The 22,039-nt window shown below is 39.1% G+C and overlaps 1 pseudogene; it reads left to right on the top strand.

The window, feature by feature from the left end:
• Nucleotides 1-1,014, top strand: part of LOC139744146 (uncharacterized) — a 105,331-nt pseudogene extending 104,317 nt beyond the window's left edge.
• Nucleotides 1,015-22,039: the final 21,025 nt, after the last annotated feature.

Raw genomic sequence — 22,039 nt, 5'->3', positions numbered from 1 at the left:
CTGCCCCACCCTTTTAAACACTCCTATCCAATCCCTCTTCCCCCCTGGCATTACCCACTGATCTCTATGGGAGGTATCTGGATATCTCAGTCTTAGTGACAGTCTCTGTTGGAAAATGCATGCAAGTCCCCATAGAGTGTGCCTGGTAAGATGGCGGCCTGCCTAGTAAGATGGCAGCATGGCAGCTTCACTTGTTTGTACAGCGTAAATGGGCCAATCAGATATGCAGAGCCATTTAGCCATCAAAAAAACATCTTTGGCTTACATGCTCGCAGTTTGTCTCTCTTTTTACACCAATATGGAAAAAAAAATAGTTGATTGACTTTTGTATTAGAGTGGCAAGGATGATCATAAAAAATGTAAAGGCATGTTGTGAGGGATTAAATTATGTTACAATGTCATCTTTTGCATTGGTGTGCAGGTTCCCCGTCTCTTCCAAAGTCACCTGCGCCCAGCAAGCTCCACTTGACGTCAGTGAAGAGTGTCCGTCTGGGAGGCCCAAACAATGGCAGTAAGCTCAGCGTCGGTTCCGCCCAGCTCCCCAATGCCAACTCCGCCATGTCGGCCAAATTCACCCTCACCCCGCCGCCGCCCCCCTCCCCATTGGCCAAAGGCGGCTCGCCGCACCCCCACGGTTCCACCATGACCAAGTTCCACTTCTCGCCCCATGTCGGTCAGCACCAGAAGCCCATGTCCCCCTTGGTCCAGCTCTCCGCCCCGTCCCAGCTCCAGCCATCCTCGCCGGCCCTGCACACCATCGCGGTCAACTCGCCGGCCGTCCAGCCCGGCCCGACCATCTTTGTCTATCCGGCCAGCCCGGCACTGAGCCCCTTCACGGCCGCCACGCCCCCCGCCGCCCAGGGGAAGCCCCCAACAACGGCCATGCAAGGCGTGGCTGGCTCCGGCACGGCTCTGACTCACCTCTCTGTTCACGGTCAACCACACGTTAGCCTGCAAGGGGGAGGCGGGTGGCCAGATCCAACCCCAGCCACCAAAGTGATGATGTCATCTTAACATCTCATAACCCTTTCTGTGACAGAGGACTTTGAACAGTGTGTACAACACTATGATGTTTCCTGTGCCAGTTGGTACTCAAACCTCACAAAAGGGTTAATGAAAGGGGAGGCATAGTGGCAGGGGAGCTGAGTGACGCACTTTGACGCAGCACTTTCAATATGCCAAGATTTTTCATCCTCGTAGCATTCCCCACCTCCCATTCTGTTTCACAAGTGATCAGAAAGAAGATATTGCTTCCCTCACGCAAGGGCGGAATGAGATGTACTGGAAGAGTGGATTTTTCTTTGTAGCTTGTTTCGGCGACTACTTTCATTCAGTAGAGAGTGAGATGAAATTTCACATTGAGATTTTGCAGATGTTGGGGCCATTTAATGAGGAATTCAGCTAGCTTACAGCTGCTGGGGCAGATAAGTTGTAAAAGATTACATCACTGTAAAAAAAAAAAAGAAGAAAGAAATGTATGGTAATCAGTTTGCATTATGAGGGCTGTTCTACCATGGAGCCGGTATGCTTGACATACATGTAAGGATTGCTTTATGGTATTTAAATTTGGCAATGTGTGTATGCCAACAAACGGAAATATCTAGATAACAGAAATAGAAACATATGATATCTTTTAAGTGCCAGATCCTTTGCTGCTTGACAGCAACAAAAAACAAAAACAACAATGACAGTATTCTAAAGTTAACTCACAATCAACTGTGATTTGAATGTTGAAATGTTGATTACAACAATTTTGAGACTTGGTCATTTAGAGCAAGTTTTGTCAGGGAGAATACATTTAAATGCTCTTGGGAAAAATCACCTACAATATACATGGGTGGCATTTCTCTCAGTGAGAGCTTTCAGATAGAAAGGTAGAGTATAAAATGATGCCAACGGCAGAATTACATTGTATGACATGATTTGAAAGGAATATGCTAGAGGCATGATTACAGTGTGTAGGTGTAAAAAGTGGACTTGTGTGTGACGAAACTGAGACATGACTGTAAGGTTTGGTGTTGAAAAGACGTATGCGAACAAGCGAAGTGACAGAGTGGCAGGCCACACTGAGGCAGTTGGTGCATGTGTATGATCATCCAGGTTGGGGTAAAGAAAGAGGGGATCATATTTTACCCCATGTCCATCTTGGAGACTCCATCCATTGGTGTGATATTCTGATACAAATAGCTGCTTTGGATTTTTGTTTTTTTTTTTGAGGGGGGGGGGGGGTGGGGGGTTGCAAAAGAGAGCACCTACCCTGGAAAAGTGGATTAATATCGGCAAAAGCCAGCCTCCTTTATTAAAACTACAAAGATTCAAATATGGCACTGATGTCTCACTCAAAATGATGTACATCTGAAATGGAGTAGGAGGAGGAGAAGAAGAAGGGGGCACTTTCCTCTTATTTTGTAAATCAGCATGGGGCGTAGATTGCTGTGCATTTCTGGAGTGGAAAAGCCAGCCACGGTGGGGCATATGGTGCAAATCGCCACCCAGGACTTCACTTTTGAAAGACGGATGGCGGACGTTTGGAAACGTTACCCAATCTCCGTGGAGCATATAGATCAAATCACCGTAGGTGACTTCTTTTTCCAAAGACGAAAAAGACAGATGAAAAAGGACTTTGATTGTGTTTGTGTGAGCTGCGTGCCTTGGAAGATTTGTACTGGACTATGAAGTGATCCTTGGTTTTCTGAAACAATGAACGACACTTGTACCTTCTTGTGTGTGTTTTTTTTTTCTCAAAAGAAAGAAAAAATGTCTGAAAACACTTTTGCTATTGCACTTGATATACGACAAAACCTCAACCTGTAACTCGGGAAGAACAAGATGCCTGGTAGTGATTTCTGCATGCGGTTAGAAATGAGGGAGGAATGAATGATGGCTGCAAAACAGAATCAGGGTTATCCCGAGAACAACTGTGATTGATTTTTGTCTGAGGAAAGCGTCAAAATCTCTTGATCCAGTCATGTTTATGCCCCCCCCCCCACAATCGAGAAAATATGCAGAAGCAGAGAGAGTACCCCCGAGGTTTTCTCCCTGTGTTAAGTTTGCAATTGTTTATTGGCTGTTGGCGTGTATTTCTCTTGCATTCTCTATCTTCTGAAAGCAGTGGACCAGGTCTGCAATGCCTGTGGGAAATATAAAGGAGATGCGTGCAGTTATTTAGTGTCAAAGGTCATATCACAGCTTTGGCTAACTTGAGTTCGAAGCATGCCTAAAATATAAACGTCAAATTTTGTGCTTGTTTTTCCCTTGTTGTTGTTGTTGTTGTATTGTTGGCAAGTTCATAGGCTATGACTAGCTATTGTTGTATAATCAAGCACGCATTAATTAACCATTGATCGTGTGCAGTTGTAAACTGTAAAAGCCCAGACTTCACAATTGTCTTTGTTTGTGTGTGCACAAAATCAGGAGTCACCTTATTGTCATGACGTGTGGTGTGGCAAGCATGGGATTATGTCCTAGTCTTTATTCAAGGCAGATTCATCTCACGATTGCGGTCAGCTGCTTGTGTCATCGTTATCTTTCCCCTCGTGGTTTGTTCGACGAGAGATGGATGTCACTCTCATAGGTGGGGACTCGGTGTGTAGTACGCAGTCATTACATTCATTTCTCTTCTCAGTACCCGTGGAACCTCGTAGAGTTTTCCGGATGTTTGTGAGGTGGTCGGCATGCAGAGAGTGTGTAGTATGCAGCCATTACATTTCATTCGTCTTCACAGTACCCATGGAACTTCATAGAATTTTCCGGATGTTGGTGAGGGGGTCTGTGTGTAGAGTGTGTGTAGTACGCAGTCATTACATTCTTTCATCTTCCCAGTACCCATGGAACCTCTTAGAGTTTTTGGATGTTTGTGAGGGGGTCGGTGTGTAGAGTATGTGTAATACGCAGTCATTACATTCATTCCTCCACTCGGTACCCACGGAACCTTCTAGAGTATTCCAGATGTTGGTTTGGGGGTCGGTGTGAAGAGTGTGTGTAGTATGCAGTCATTGCATTCGTTCCTACACTGGGTACCCACGGAACCTTCTAGAGTTTTCCTAATGTTGGTGAGGGCGTCGCTATGGAGATGACAGAAATGTGTGTCAAAAAGATATGAAATATGCGCTCTTCATTGTCTCGGAGTGAGAATGTTATCTTTTTTTTTGGGTTCTTTTTTTTAAAGAGAAAAGTTTCATGACAAGTGTTAGCTAACAATGCTGCAGTTTCTAATGATGTTTTGAGCAGAGGCTAACCAGCTTCTAATATCGGATGGCCAAGGGGAGTTTATCGCACTTTGTAAGATATTCTTCGCTTTTTTCCCCCTGTTCCGATGGATTAGTGTGTGATCTTTACAAAACCTACAGATGTCTGTTTAAATGGGAGTTCAGTGGTGTTTGATGAAGTGTAGTCGTGGTAGTCATTCGAGTGACGATTGAATTTCGTGTAATTCTGTGACGCATGATCGTAGTGGAACGTCGGTATTTTCGAAATATATCTCTCATTTTTACTGTTATAACATCATTCCACACTTTGCATGTATAAGATGTGTGAAAGCGTACATCAATGGATGATAGAGTTGTTTCTCATTCATGTAGACAAATGTTATTTCTTGCTATTAATGATTGATAGGTGGCTGCTATTGCATCGTACGCTTCAATATACTGACTCGCTGCAGATGTGATTTGTTTAAAAATTATTATTGGCTATCGATTTAAACAGTAACTAAATGAAATTTGTGATACGAAAACAAAGACTTTTCTTCCCTAGCCTGTACTAACTGCCCTTCCCTTTAACTTCTCGATCTGTCAGAGTTGGAAATGTGTTGTTGTTTTCTTTTCCTCTTCTTTTTCTTGCAGTGCAGAGATTGTAATCTCACCTTCCTTTTCATTGCCACAGTGAAGGAGTTCACCATTTTTATTCTATTTTCCGAAAGTGATGGAAAATGTAACATTTTGAATGTAAATGTACATCAAATCGTCTCTCGCAAGTATGTACATGGTAGAGAAAAAAACAACAGGAAAAATTGTAATTTTTTTTTTCTCTCTTTTTTTGCTGCTGGTTTAGCAAAAGCTGTAAACTGAATCACGTATGAGTATTGCAAGGCATGTCATATATGAATATACAGTATATTATAAGACATTCAGTGCTTTCAGAAAGTGGGTGGTAGTGGTGGTGGTCATGATTTTTTAGATCATGGAGAAAAAAAAAATCGATTCTGAGAATGTCGTGAGTGTGTGTGCATATTGTATAAATATCAATCAGTTTTTGTACAGAGGAAGTAAAATGTTAACCTTTTTTTTCCTTTTCAATCCTTTTCTCCATGCTCCCTTTTCTCGATAAAAAGGTTCTGGTGTGGAAGATGCCATCTTGTTTTTGTGTGTAATTGTATTTTGTTGTTGTTGTTGTTGTTGTCTGATCTCTGGCCATTTATTCTGTTGTTGTGTTATTCATGTAGATACAAATGGTATACAGGACATATTTTTGCTATATTTGGAAAGCATTGACTGATGCCAGTGTATAGTTGTACATAGACCTTTCATAGACAGTGTAAACTATGGTGTACAGACACGAGGGTTGGCGGTAGGCCGTTTCACATGCAGAAGTTACAAACCGGAGTAATTCTATCTTGTAGAAGTCTTTTTATACCAATGAGGAAAATGTTAAAAGCGGCAACACAGAGCAATGGCAAATAACAAGTCACTCTTGCCGTTGAGAAATACAAATGTACACATTAATGAAATCTTGATGTTGAAACGGGGACAATTTGGTACTTTTTTTTCTGTATTTAGTACAGTGTTTTTTGATAGCGTAGCGTATGGATATTTGCAGGAATGTAGATCTTTATTTTTCTACAATGTACAGTTTAAAATGAACTCTTGCCTAACTCATGACGCGGTTATAGATTTTCGCATGTGAAACGGCCCGGGCCAGGGAGGAAGCGTGATGCACAAAAGACTTTTGTTAAGTGCTTTGACTGTGTACAGCAATGCCTAAAATGAACATAGTGTGTGATTTTATGAGAGCAAAGGATATGCGAGTGTTGGTGGAAGAAGGACGGAAGTTCGTAAGATAAATAAAAAGGACTAATATACATTCTCTTTGTGTCACAAATGAGAGCTGTATGCAGCCTTTAGCAGTAAAGGGTTATAAGTCAGTCTTGTTCGTCAAGATGATCTCTTGGTTGCAAGTTGACGCAGTTGTATTCAAATGTTGTATCTACCACCTACTGTTTCTTTGTTTGTTTTTTATTGCGCTTTTTATTTTATTTGTGGTGTCCGTGCTTTCGGGGAAAGCAGATGCGATCTTCAACCTTTAATTCAAACCACAGCTGAGAGATAAAATGAAGTTGCGTATTATAGTTTAGCATCGGTTTCTGGCAAATTTGAAAAGAGTAGATGTGTTGGTACGGCTGTAAATGTATGCCAGCTATATTGCTGGTATTAATTCTTTCTTTGTGTGTTTGAGAAAGGTTTAACATATTTAACAGAATAAACAGTGCAATGAATATATCTTTATTTCTGAAACAAGGAATTATATGATAGAAGTAGTTGATGTCTATATCGACAGAGAGAGCTCTTGAAGCGATTTATTCGTGTGTTTAGTGCAAGTTATACGCCCCTTCATGAGGCCCGTTGTGCTGTGTTTTAGGGTACATTTCACCAGGTAAAGTTCAAATTTATGTAACTAGTGCTCCTTCTTAAATGAGTAGATGAAGTTTACTTCAATTTAGCAACCCTTTTGAGATAGCTGGTCTGTTGGTGAATAGAGTCATTCTCGCTGTCTTCAAAATCCTGACAAATGTAAGAATTGACAACCGACCGACTGAATGCCAGAATGTCCCGTTGTTGGTATAGTCTTTGTTTTTTTAATATCCTCATAGACAGAAGTATTGAATGTTTAAATTGCCTACCCCTTGTAACAAAAAGAGGTTTGTTGGCTCAAGACTAGCGTTTTAGTCAATTGTATCGCCCCTATTTGCTCTCTGTTTGTGATGAAATGGACTTTAGGAGTCAAATACAAGACATCAGTGAAAGTGAAATGCGTGTCATGTGGTTCTTTGATCTGTCAGTGTGATATCTCAGTGATCAGGTTCCCAGCCCATCAGGGAAATCAGGGAAAATTATTTTACTTTTTTTTTCCAGTCAGGGAAAAGTCAGGGAATTTTGAGATGCCCCAAAATCGAAAGTAGTCAGTAAGACTTTGTTATATTTTGTTTGCATATCAAAACATCATCCATTGGATGAAACTGGATGAAAATTGTTGGATGTGAAACTGGAAATGAGTTGAAATAGTTATCATGGAAATTTCATCTGGGAAAAATCAGAGAAAGGTCAGGGAAAAATCAGGGAAAAATCAGGGAATTTTGTTTTCTTGAAATGCTGGGAACCCTGGTGATTCAATTCACTTTCAATTCACTTTATTGATAATCATAAAAATGGAAATATATACAGAGTAAAATGTGTCGGGGAGTTCACAAAGAAAGCCAAAGGCTTGAGACAAGTGATCCCCTTTAGGAGAGTTGGATACATAAGAATATACATGCAAATGCAAATTCAGAGTTACATTCAGATTACTTAATGACAGTTACAGATAACATAGACAAATAAGATGAAATAAAAGACATATGCTACTACATTACACAAATAAAAACAAACAGACAGAACAAGACTAACAAAGATGGACTGATACAATTCAATAGGCATTTAAAAGACATTGTTTATATCTAGACTTAAAAGCACTTTGAGTGGATACATTCTTAAAAATTGAATCCAAATTATTCCAAAACTTAGCACCTTTATATAAAACAGAATTTTTTTGCTTTATGCTCAAGCGACAAAATGGCAACACAATGTTATCCTTATTTCGAATTTCAATGTTATGTAATGCACAATTCAGTGTAAAAGAACCATCAAAAATGTCAGGTAAAATTGCATTCGAGTATTTATACATAAAAAGACCAAGTTTGACTAAGACACTGTCAGACAGAGTGAGAGTATTCAATTTTTTGAAAAGTGGAGCGGTGTGGTCAAGAGAGTTGGCGTTTGAACAAATTCGAATTGCTTTTTTCTGTAAAACAAATAAACGACACAAATTAGTTAAGCTGGTTCCAGACCATACGAGACTACAATAATCAAAATGAGGCAAGATAAAGGCATTATACAACATAAAAAGAGTATGTTTCGGCAGTATTGAACAAAGCTTATGCATTATACCAATAGAGATACTTATCTTCCCATGAATATTATTTATATGTTTAGTCCAAGTCAATTTATCATCAATAATAACTCCTAAATAATTAACACTATCAACTTGATCAATAATTCGATTATCTATCTTAATTTCTGAATACGAAACCAATGAAACATCTTGCCGAAAACTTCTGTTAGAGTGGAATATCATATATTTTGTCTTATCAACATTTATCTGTAGCTTATTAGCTCGGAGCCAGTCACAAACGTACATCATTTCAGTGTTGACAGTACTATACAGAGTATTTACATCTCTATGTGAAAACAATATATTTGTGTCATCTGCATACAAAATGAATTGTAAAAACTTTGATGTATTTATTATATCATTAGCGTGTATTAAAAAAAGAAGAGGGCCCAAAATACTGCCTTGAGGGACCCCACACGTTAAAGGTAAAGTACTAGAGTTTGTGCCATTAATACATGTGAACTGCTTACGATCTGTCAGATAATCCCTGAACCAACTGAGGGGTACACCTCTAACACCATAGTGTTCCAGTTTGTGCAGCAAAATGCTATGGTCGAGCGAATCAAAAGCTTTACTTAGATCAACGTACAGGGCAATTACGGTTTCTTTGTTGTCGAGTGAAGAAAGGATTTGTTCGAGGGTATGTAAAAGAGCTAATTCAGTTGAGTATAAAGGTCGAAATCCAAACTGTTCTTTGGCCAGTATTTTGTTCTGGAGCAAATGATCATACAATCTATTATAGATAATGCGTTCGAGGATTTTCGAAAATGCAGGTAAAAGAGAAATAGGACGGTAATTTTCTATTGCTTGTTTGTCGCCTTTCTTATAAATTGGAATTACTTTGGCGATCTTAAATGCATCTGGTACAACACCTGTGGTTAACGATAAATTGAATATAATAGAAAGGGGCTTGGCAATTGCAAAAACAGTTTTCTTAATAAATACAACACTTATATCATCATGTCCAGCAGACAAAGTATTTCTTAAACGTTGTACGACCTTGATGATTTCATTTTCATCAGTAGGAAAAAAGAAAACTGATTTATTTACTTGATTGCCCAGATAATCTGAAAAATGGTTTGAGGATTTGTTGACATTTTTTGAAATACAAGAACCTATTGATGCAAAATAAGAATTAAATATATTGGCAATCATTTTATCATCTTCTATTAATCTGTGACCCTTCAGAATACGTTGAGGCAATCTAGAGGCATTACTTTGTCTGCCCAGAATTTCATTGATAACTTTCCAAGTTTTACAAATATCATTTTTGTTTCGTTCCAGTAAACGTGTGTAATACTCTTGCTTCCGTAATCGAATAAGTCTATTAAGTCTATTTCTAAATTGTTTGTACAAAAATTCATTTCTTTTGGAAGGGGAGGTGATATGTTTCCGATATAATCTCTGCTTTTTTGCAATTGATGACATAATCCCTTTTGTCATCCATGGTTTCCTAGGAGTGTATTTCTTTCCCCTAAATGCCTCATTGTATTCTACCGTATGTTTTTCACACATGGACTCAAATTCATTCATAAAAGCTTCATATGCAATATTGGGGTCTTTACAGTTTTCGACACATGACCAGTTGTTAGAATACAATTCACGTAAGAGATCATCACACACAATTTTTTTCAAGGTCCGTTTACAATGTCTTTTCGGGCAGTGGGTATCTTGAGCACAATGTGACTTTGTAATATGAAAGATCGGTAGATGGTCTGTTATATCTGAGAAAAGTACCCCAGGTATAATAGGTTTATCCATGACATTTGTAAATATATTATCAATGCAGGTGTAGGAAGATTGAGTTAAACGAGTGGGCTTAGTAATCAAAGGCCTAAAACAATTTTCATACATTATGCTCAAGAAATCACCAGTGGCGGAATGTGTAGAATATTTCAATATATCATAATTAAAATCACCAACAATGTAACAAAATTTATTTTCTTTAGCTATGTTAGAGATACAATTTTCGAGCAAGTCATTAAATGCACTAGAATCAGTGTCCGGGGCCTTGTAAACAACTCCCACGATAATGTTTTTATCGCGTTTCTGTTTCACCTCTATGAATATGGTATCAACGAAATCATTTGAGAAAGACAAATCAGTTCTCTCATCATATGTCAATGCGCTGTCAACATATATGCAGACGCCACCACCTCTCCGGTTTTGTCGCGGTTTGTGAATAAAAGAATATCCAGGTATACTATACAAAGACGGAACAAATGGTTTGAACCAGGTTTCAGTAAACGCGTAGATCGAAAACTTGTGATCTAACGTTGAAATATAATCAGAAATACTTGAAAAATTAGCGGATAAACTTCTGGAATTTAAATGAAATATGGAAAAATATTCATCAGTATTCACATTACAGAAATTCTTATTGAAATCGTCACTGAAATAATGATTACATGGGGTCTCCATATCATCACCTGAAACATGATAATCATTCATTTGCACTGCATCAAACACATAGGAGTTTAGATTTGGGGAAATAGAGTTTCTGTCGCCATGGAAACATGAATACAAAGTGCTCTGAAATTCTTGATCGTCGATGTAATGATTGAAAGGAAGCTCACTTAATATACAAAAATCACATTTCCAATGGATAGAGTGCAAGTCCAGGTTAATGCCAGAACATTTTACATGACACTGCCTACCACATGAACATACTAGTTTGATTTGATTCCATCGTACACAGGAGAGACAGACACAACACTTCATTACAACATATACAACAATAAATGCTTACAACACCGTGACCACAAGCGCGCCTGCGGAATTTGAGGCAGGCAGAATTGAAAAGAATAACAGAGAGAAAAGTTCAAGAGGAGTTCAAAAGTTCACTTGCCTGGATTCTCAACAGCCTCCTATGTTTACATCGAATAAATTAAAGTTAAATTAGGCCGGAGTAAGGAAACATAGAAATGGTAATATGGGTCGCGTGAGTTACTTCAAAAACCGTTCGCAGTGTTCTTTCCAGTCGGAATGTGATGCTATCGTGAACAGTCTGTTGGTTGTTTTGACTTTGATTTTTCCGTCTTGGGTCCATACCTTGTGATCATGTTGGTTGTATTTCAGCTTCACCTTTCTCAGGAGACTCTGTCGTTCACTTGTCAGATTCTCGTGAATGTAGATGCCAGTCGACCTCAGTTTGGATCTCGAGGCGTAGACTGACGACCTCGGTCCGTAGCCGCAGAACTTGACGATGATCGGGCGATGAAGTGGCCGTCCTTTTCTGTCATTCCTTCCTCGCTCACCTATCCTATGCGATCGGTCGATGTCCTCCGGTTTGATGTCGACGTTCAGCTTCCCCTTCGCGAGATCGCAGATCAGTTGGTCAGTGCGTTCGCCGGTTGTTTCCTTGACTCCGTGAATGACAAGGCAGTTTCGTCTTGAGTATTGCTCAAGTTCCTCGATGCGGGATTCGGCAATGCTGAGATTCTTCTCAAGCTGTTTGATCTGGCTATCTCTCTTTTCAAGCTCTATCATGAAGCAACTGTGTAAGGCTGGGGCAAGAGCGGGGCCCAGGGCAGGTGCTAATCGCTCTTCCATCAGCCGCTGGTCAGTGAAAGCTGAGATGATAGCTTCCACAATAGGTTGAATGTCTGGTCTTGCACCAGTGGTCAGCAATGGCGGACCAGAAGAGGACGTGCTGTTGGTGCTATCGGTGTTCTTCGTGTTTCCCCCAGTGAGTCGGTCCGGATTAGGGTTAGGGTCCGTAGGGGCGGTTGCTCGGGTCCAAACCATCGTGACAGGATTGAGAAGGTTCCAAAATATACCTCAAAATTCGAGATGGTGGTCCAAAATCAGCTTCAATATATTCCAAGAGGGTTAACGTATATGTCACTAGCCCAATGTCCACAGATTTGACTGGCTTAATGTTGAGTTTCGACAAAAATTTAGCAGATGTTCAGGAGCATGTGCGGGTGCATGTTCACGCTCCGCCAAATCTAGCGTGGGAGTGTGGCCCAAGGGCTTGGTGGAGGGAGTGTAAGTTTAGTAACTAACATTTGCACATTTTCACTTCTTCACATCTTGGTGAGATTGATAATGTGGCGGAAATTGGATAGAGATGTACTATACAGGCGTACCTGTTTTTTGGAGTCATTCTGCGGTCGGTTCAATTATCGTGCCAAATGATCATATAGATTGCTGCACCTGTGGGTATAGCTTGATGTCTTTGATCAACACAATCAATTCATCCGGCAGTTTATGAAATCTGACAGCACTCACTCGCACACATGTATAATATATTTTTATATATCTATATATATATATATATATATCTATATTTTCTTTGTACATACCGTACTTGAACTCATTTACATCGTGGACAAATCTATATATAACATATAGATATACAATGTATATCTATATATATATTATATATATATATATATATATATATATATATATATATATATGTATATATATATATATATATATGTACATATTTATACATATATACATATAGATATATATGTATGTATGACCTACATTATGCATATAATGTAGTAACTAAATATGACAGAATATGCACATTTGTACATGATCATAATCTCAGCTGGTCCTGTTGTGGCGTGACATTCATTTTAATCGACGATTACAGACTATGCTATAGCATCTGAATTTGTAAGATTAAGTCCAACACTTCATTTATGTTGTTATTTTCCTGAAACTTTTTTTGATGAGTTGCAACAAACCAGTGTTTGTATTATCAACCAAGGATTGTTGTGGTCTTTACCCTTCTAGTGTACGTAGCTCGTATTAATATAAGTCAATCGTATATGAGTATGACATCTTGCCTGCAACAAAGAGAATCCATGATTATTCACTACATCGTTCTTGTCAAAATGTTCATGGCGAGCGTTTGAATGAAATGGCAGTTAATTGACTTGATGACTCGACGTTGTAGTGAAACTTTGCGGGGTCTCTAATCATCAATGTCCTTTGAAGCATTAAATATTTGTTTTTCAACACAAAAACAGCCAGTGAAAAGTTAATTGCATGCCCGCGCCATTGCGTTTTACTTGAAAATGGTCAAATCTCATCCAAAGGTGGTAATGACCCCCCAAAGAAGCTGCGAAGAAATATCATTTTGTCAGAGTTGTCAATCAGACGTCAGACGTCAGACGCCGACGCGAGATGTATTTTTGCTAATTGGCTAGCTGCTTTTAGAGCGTGATGTGGGATGTGGCCGGGGGGGGGGGGGGGCACAGAACTCTGCACTATAGAGTTCGGGGGGGGGGGGGAGGAGGGGACATTATCAAAGCTAACTGAATGGGTTGACATATCACTCAGGGTAACTTAATTGTCCGAGAGAATTGTGTCCGAGAGACTTTGTGTGCAATATCACGTCCAGTACGCACTAAGATGTCCAATTTCTTTTTTTATCCCATGCACTTTTGAGTGTCCAACAGTGTAATGATAATTTACTTAAAGTATCCAAACACCTAGAGGTCCAGTACGCACGCGCGCCAGGTGTCCATTAATACACGTTTGATGTCTTATACACATTTGTCCAGTACACTCAAGTGTCAAATATACACACTTTTTGTCCTTATCAGAAATCCCAACACATCGGTGTCTCATGTACTCAAATTGTCTACACTCTGGCCCGAATTCACGAAGGTGGTAAAATATTGATACCATGGTTTAAACCATGGTCAATTTGTATGAAGCGCCAAGTGTCGCATGGCCTATTTCGTTGCGAAATCAGTCATTTTGTTGACGAAATGATCATTTCGTAACGAAATGACAACATTTCGTCAAAGAAATGGTCATTTCGTCGACGAAATGACTGATTTCGTAACGAAATAGGCCATGCGACACTTGGCGCTCCATACAAATTGACCATGGTTTAAACCATGGTTTCAATTGTACCACCTTCGTGAATTTGAGCCTCTGTGTCCGAAACACTTAAGGCGTCCAAACTTGTTTGATGTCCAATATTGTTTGCCTTAATAAGTTTGCATGTAAAATATGTTTCAGGTGCCCAACACACTTTGTGACCGATACTTCATTGTGTCCACAGCACACAAGTTTCCAGTTTAATCTAGGTATAGGTCTATTAAATGCACTTTGTTTCCAATACAGTTTGTCATCCAATACGTTGTTCATGCAATATAAAGATTTTCGGTGAGCTGCTTTAGGTTGTAACGCGTCCCAGTATCACAAGGTCACACCTCCACGACCCATCGCCTCGAAACCGAAGCTACAGTAATTAACAAAGGAACTTCTTGAAGCGGCACCTGCTAACCAGTGGCGTATCTAGGGGGGGGGGCAAGGGGGGCACGTGCCCCGGGCGCCACTCCTTGGGGGCGCAAAAAACGAAAAAAACGAAGAAAAGAAGAAAAAAAACGAAGAAGAAGAAGAAGAAAAGAAAAAAGAAGAAGAAGAAGAAGAAGAAGAAGAAGAAAAAACTCGCCCGGAAGAGGGGGGGGGGGAGAATGGTGGGGGGGGGGGGCAGAAAACCAAATCAAACAAGATAAAAACAAAACATGATGATGACGCGGACAAAATGACAATGTTTATTGTGTTCACACAAGAATTCCATGTTCCGTAAGCTGAAATACAAAAATTTTCGGCGCGCTCGCTGCGCTCGCTCGCCAAATATATATATATATAAAAAAAGGTAAGAACAAAACTTGATGATGACGCGGACAAAATGACAATGTCTATTGTGTTCACACATGTCAGTTAATATTTAGCCTAGCAGGCCAAATGTTTCACTGAGCAGCGGCTGCAATTTCTTTGGTTCTGAAGCGATCGCCAATTGGATCAAAAGGCGCCAACGGTTTCGAACATACGGGGGGGGGGGGGGCGCAAAAACCCCTAAATCAAACAAGATAAGAACAAAACGCAATGATGACGCGGAAATAAACAAATTTCGGCTCACTCGCTCGTACTAATTTAGAGTATTTTTTCAAGTCCTCAGTTTGGTGGTATAAATCGTTATCTATAAGGCCGTCACTATATCTTGATTAGAATTGTAAGATTTAATAAGCAAAAAATGGCAAGAGTTCCATGTTTAGTAAGCTGAAATATAAAAATTTTCGGCTCGCTCGCTGCGCTCACTCGCCAAAATCTATCAAAAAAAGGAAGAAGAAGATAAGAACAAAACGTGACGACGCGGACAAAATGACAATGTCTATTGTGTTCACACATGTCATTTAATATTTAGCAGGCAAAATGTTTCACTGAGCAGCGGCTGCAATTTCTTTCGTTCTGAAGGCGATCGCCGATTGGATCAAAAGAGGACGCCAAAGGTTTCGAACATGGGGGGGGGGGGGGCGCAAAAAAAAATCAAAAAAGATAAGAACAAAACGTAATGATGACGCGGAAATATACAAATTTCGGCTTCAGTTTGTTGGTATAAATCGTTATCTATAAGGTCGTCACTATATCTTGATTAGAATTGTAAGATTTAATAAGCAAAAAATGACAAAAATTCCATGTTTTGTAAGCTGAAATACAAAAATTTTCGGCTCGCTCGCTGCGCTCGCTCGCCAAAATTTATATATAATATATATATAAAGAGAGATAAGAACAAATCGTGATGATGACGCAGAAATATACAAATTTCGGCTCACTCGCGCGCACTAATTTACAGTATTTTTTTAAAGTCCTCAGTTTGTTGGTATAAATCGTTAAGGCCGTCACTATATCTTGATTAGAATTGTAAGATTTAATAAGCAAAAAATGACAAAAATTCCATGTTTTGTAAGCTGAAATACAAAAATTTTCGGCTCGCTCGCTGCGCTCGCTCGCCAAAATTTATATAATAAAATATATATATAAAGAGAGATAAGAACAAAACGTGATGATGACGCAGAAATATACAAATTTCGGCTCACTCGCGCGCACTAATTTACAGTATTTTTTTAAAGTCCTCAGTTTGTTGGTATAAATCGTTAAGGCCGTCACTATATCTTGATTAGAATTGTAAGATTTAATAAGCAAAAAATGACAAGAATTCCATGTTTTGTAAGCTGAAAAACAAAAATTTTCGGCTCGCTCGCTGCGCTCGCTCGCCAAAAAAAAAAAAAAAAAAATATATATATATAAAAAGAGAGATAAGAACAAAACGTGATGATGACGCAGAAATACACAAATTTCGGCTCACTCGTCTATTAATAAGCAAAAAATGACAAGAATTCCATGTTTTGTAAGCTGAAATACAAAAATTTTCGGCTCGCTCGCTGCGCTCGCTCGCCAATATATATATATATATATATATATATGTATATATAAAGAGAGATAAGAACAAAACGTGATGATGACGCAGAAATATACAAATTTCGGCTCACTCGCGCGCACTTTTTTAGAGTATTTTTTTAAAGTCCTCAGTTTGTTGGTATAAATCGTTAAGGCCGTCATTATATCTTGATTAGAATTGTAAGATTTAATAAGCAAAAATTGACAAGAATTCCATGTTTTGTAAGCTGAAATACAAAAATTTTCGGCTCGCTCGCTGCGCTCGCTCGCCAAAATTCATATATATATATATATATATATATATGAAAAAGAGAGATAAGAACAAAACGTGATAATGACGCAGAAATATACAAATTTCGGCTCACTCGCGCGCACTAATTTAGAGTATTTTTTAAAGTCCTCAGTTTGTTGGTATAAATCGTTATCTATAAGGCCGTCACTATATCTTGATTAGAATTGTAAGATTTGATAAGCAAAAAATGGCAAGAGTTCCATGTTTTGTAAGCTGAAATACAAAAATTTTCGGCTCGCTCGCTGCGCTCGCTCGCCAAAATTTATCAAAATTCGCTACATTTAAATCACCCTCAAAAGACCCCTTTTAAGTGCTTGAAAAAAGCACATCATGTAGACTTTGTTTAAAGTCCCTACCGGGATGGGGTTGGGGTTGAACACTTTTTCAGAAATTAGGGGCGCAATTTTCGCACTTGCCCCGGGCGCCGTTTCCCCTAGATACGCCACTGCATACACATACACGCATACACACACAAACACACACACACACACACACATACAACGCACACATATACACATACACACACATACACAAACAACATCTACATGATCGTAACTCTTCAGTACATTACCATAGGATTCGCAGATTTGTAATTTCACTTGTCTTTTTAATTGAATTGAAATTGTGTTATTTCATTGCAGTTACATATGTATATATATATTGATGATTTTACAGTTCATCTATGATGTCTAATAATGTCCATTGAATTGTTGTATTTAATTCTAATTGTTGTTTAATGATTTATATATTCTGTAACATTTTACAGCTAAATGTGTATATTATTCATGCAATTTTAATTTTCTGTATCGTACATTTTATGTGTTGTTTTTAAAAAGGGCCTTGCTGAAAACCAGACATTGCTGAGCAAGCAACCCTTTCAAAATATGTGAAATAAATAAATAAGTAAATAAATAAATAAAGCAGCAAAGCATAAAATGAAAAAATAGGCCTACATCGTGACATAACAGACATTGCTTCATTTTAAGTTTTCATAGATTTATATTGAACTCACTATTGCAACGCAGAGTGACAAATTACGAGATAAGAATGCCGAGCAAGTATTAAAGGACATCGGTGAGGGAAAGAGAGAAATATCTAAAAGTTCGATTCAATTGTCTAATGACGTAGATAAAGCAACAGCCAATGAGAATGTCGAACGATGGGAGAGGGCGGGTGTCTGGCAGACGAATGTACTCACAACGAACATTATTGAGAAATCACTTTTGGTAGAGGGATCCACTAGTGTTGTATTGTTCCTGATTTCATCGGACCTCCCAGAGAATAAAACTCTGTTTTAATTTCTACAAGTTTTCTCCTCCTTCTTCACTCCAACATGTGTGGATGATTATTCTCGCCAGGTATGCACAGGTGGGTTCACGTAATCATAGTCGCCTGGTCCAAAGAAAGAAGAAAGTGTGATTTATCTGTGTCATTCATTTCGTTGTTATTGTGATATTGTGTTATCATTGAAATGATGAAGAAGTGATTGAGGAACGAATAATTGTACATCCTGTATTTTCTTTGTTCTTTGGACTCTATTATCAAAACAGATATTTTCTCCGCTTATGAAACAGCTTTAAAAGGAATCTTCCTAAAACGAAATAACCTATACATCATAAGTCATATCCAAATGATATGTTGTTAAAAATATATAACAAATTATTTTGTACATGTAACATTCATTCAACCTGATCAGGTCGTCTAGACATCGGCATTACATTTTTACCATGTCTCCTGGCCTCCGCAATATTTATATTGTCTGTTTTGTGCGTGTGCTGCTTTGGTTTGGGAGAGGAATATAGCAAAACGATATGGATGGACCCTTAATATTGTGTGCCAACATTATGCTGTCCTCAGATTTTTTTTTCCTTCAAAATACTACTTAATCTGATAATATAATCTGATATCCTTGGTCTGTACATGACTAGATTTTATTTTTCCGGGGGAGGGAATTCAAAAATCTTCATCCATGGGAATGCTTAAATTTTGATGCATAACCCATTATGCACGTTACTATGGATCTGATTGGCACTCGAATAAATCACTCGTCAACTTAATTCTTATAAATCTCGATAACACACTTCTTATGCACGTTATATATTTCTGATTTATACGTCTACGCACCCGATAAACACCCTATATTTTCCGCATAACACTTTTGAATCATGAAAATAATGTCTTTTCATTACAAAATAAGGAAAGAATCTTTCACAGGCCTGCAAGACCTTTGCCCTATTGAAGTCGTAGAAATTAAATTCCTTTAATATTGTTGAGCCACCATACATTTTCGCCAACATCATACTTTATATGATGCCTCACTTCACTAATTTCCATAATTATTAATTTTAGTTGTACATGATTGTAATTACTTTTGTATGTATATGTGTATGTATGTATGTATTAATCTTATTATCATTAATGTTATTATACTCTTTATAATCATTATGTAAAATAAATATTGCAATACGGTGCACCTTACCCGACAAGTGTTCGCTTTTTTAAGGTGTTGCCCAAAAGAAATCTCTGCAATATTTCACCGTGTTTTTTATGAGAAATGAGTGTGAATTGAACTGAACTGAAATGAACTGAAGATGTGATTTGACAACGTAGAACGCATGTTTGAAGCGTTCGCCTGGGATGCCATGCCGATGCGAGCGTGAATGGGAATGTATGTAATAACACGTTTTCGCCTTCGCACTCTTGAGAATGATTGACAAGATTAAGGCCGTGTCACACCTTTCCGGGCAAGCCTTGCGTGCGACTTGCAAAGAACAAATTTGACTACCCGGAGGTCCCCGTAGATGATCCGCACATGACAGTACCTAACACGTATCTCAACCGTAGTCGCCCGGAGGTGCGCACGCATATTTTTTTTTTTTTACCCGCAACCGTGTTTAGGCCCTGTCACACCTTTCCGGGCAAGCTACCCGGGCTTGTTACGTGTAGGGATTTTCTAGCATACCGGACATTCCTGAGGGCGGAAAAGGATTTGAGCGAGTCAGCGCGTGTGTCTTACTTGCTGGACGCGTTCTACTTAAATTATACTTGCGAGTATACTATCTGACCTTTGTACCAGTCGCGTGGGGGCTGACAACTCAGTGAAGGAATTCCTCTGATAGAATGGCTAAAATCCCACAGAATTTCATTATCTTGGCTGCATACGGGACTGCGAAGTACCTGCGTGGGAGTTGCCTGGGAAGTGCTGCCGCTAAGGGCCTCCTACTGGCGTTCTGCGTGGACCTCTCCGGGCATTCCCGCGACTCACTCGGAAAAAGTTTTGGTCATGCTCAAAACTTGGTTGCGGTTAAATCGGACTTGCGTGAGCACCTCCGGGCAACTACAGGCGAGATACGCGCTAGATACTGTCAGGTGCGGACCAACTGCGGAGAGCTCCGGGGAGTAAATTTGTTTCCCCGCAAGTCAAGCCGCAAAACTTCCCCAGATACGGTATGACAAGGCATTAATGAAAATTGCAAACATTCTTGTTCGCCCGCTGAAAATCTTCTACGTGCTGGAAGCTACCTCCTCGCCACAAGCCCGCGCAGCTTGCCCGGAACGGTGTGACACGGCCTTCAATGATCAAATGTGACATCTGCGGCCAGCGCGTGGTGAATATGTACTTGAAGTTTTTATAACTATTATTATGCAATGTATTTTCAAATCAGAAAGGCCTTTCGACGCCAAACATCCGAGATGTACAGCTTCGCGTGGACAGTCTTCGTGATAACTGTACTTGGTCAGACGGAAGTCATTTCAGCGACTTGCAGCCCACCGCGAGGAAAAGGTTAGTGAACACCGACAGATAATATTATTGTCAACACTGCAAAAAACATCGGTGTTGGATTTAACACCACGGGTGTCAAATCTAACACCGATTAAGTGTCAATAGAGGACCACACCCACAGGTGTAGAAAGTATGTCGTGATGGTGTTGAAAAGTGTTCACCTGGCACTTCATGGTGTTAATTTGACACTGTAGCTGGTGATATCTTGACACTGTGCTGATGTTAATTCAACAATGACATCGCATGGTGTTGATTTGATATTGCTGATGTTAATATCAATGGTAGAACACCCGCTCAGCTTCATTAGAAGACCACACCAACTGATGTTACTGTGGTTTGAATGTGTTCACACCTTCTTTTTTTTTTCAAAAATCAAGTAGGCCCTACTTTATCGGAAAATTCTTGATCGTCTTGTTGAAGTTCAAAATCAACAAGAAAAACAGTAACTAAGAAACTATTCAAAAAACAATTTCATATTCTGAAGTGGAACCCGGAGGTGTTGATCTAATACCACAAATGAGCACCGAAAATTAACACCAGCTCGGCGTTTCATATTTAGCACCGGACTTTTTGCAGTGTAGGCAGTTTGACCGTGAAGCTACAACAGTAGCTCCATGGTTAGAAGGAGTAAAATGAATGGACACCACAACATAAGAACTTGTAGAGGAAATAAATAATGAAGGCGAAAGGCATAACCAGAACAACACGAGTCGCTCATTGTTTGACGCGAAGTATGTCCTCAACAACAAAATATTTTAATCATGTAAGAAAATGTAACGACGCGTCTAAAGTAAAGGATTCATTTTTCATATACATACATTGACAAGAACAAGACAACAACACGAGGAAGACCCTGTTAAAACCGCTCTACCCTTGCTAAAATCCATAGATCTAAACCTAGGGTGACAAATAACTCACTTTTAACGTAAAATGAAGATGATTAAGATGAATTTGATGATTACTCCTGGCCTGATGCAAATTGATTGTTATAGCCTACTTCATCGACGTTCTGGGTACATAATTAAAGTGTCTTGACATATTGTATCAAAAAGTAGTTTGATGGTGCGCGTGATGTGCCTGTTAGTAGTATATTATCATACACTGGCTGTGTGTGTACTGTTGTATGTATATTTGCTTGTTTATATACATAATCGACTCTATTTCCCTACCGAATCAGGTGACAAAACAAATTATAATATGTAGGTTTCAACCACTGAAATCAAACTTTTATGGAATTTCGTGTATACAGACACAGTTTATTTTTCCCCATCATCACACCATGTCAATTTTCGTGGACACCTTCGGAATCTGCCATGTACTTACATGGGGTTGAATAGACCCAATTGCTAATTTCAAAATTAGTACTCCTGCCTGCAAATTGTCTCAATTTATTTTCATCTGTATTTTTCTTATGTCACGTTTTACTTGCTATGTTCAAACTGTGAATTGAATTTTATTCATCGTCAATTGTTACCAAAAAAGAGTCCAGTTCAGTTAAGTTTAGTTCAGTTGAATTTATTTTCATATTTCCATTTTTTCTCAAG

The sequence above is a fragment of the Diadema antillarum genome, unplaced genomic scaffold (genome assembly GCF_040938485.1).
Source record: "Diadema antillarum isolate AM-2024a unplaced genomic scaffold, OU_Dant_1.0 scf00000004, whole genome shotgun sequence".
Lineage (NCBI taxonomy): Eukaryota > Metazoa > Echinodermata > Echinoidea > Diadematoida > Diadematidae > Diadema > Diadema antillarum.
This window is presented reverse-complemented; position numbering and strand designations above follow the sequence as displayed.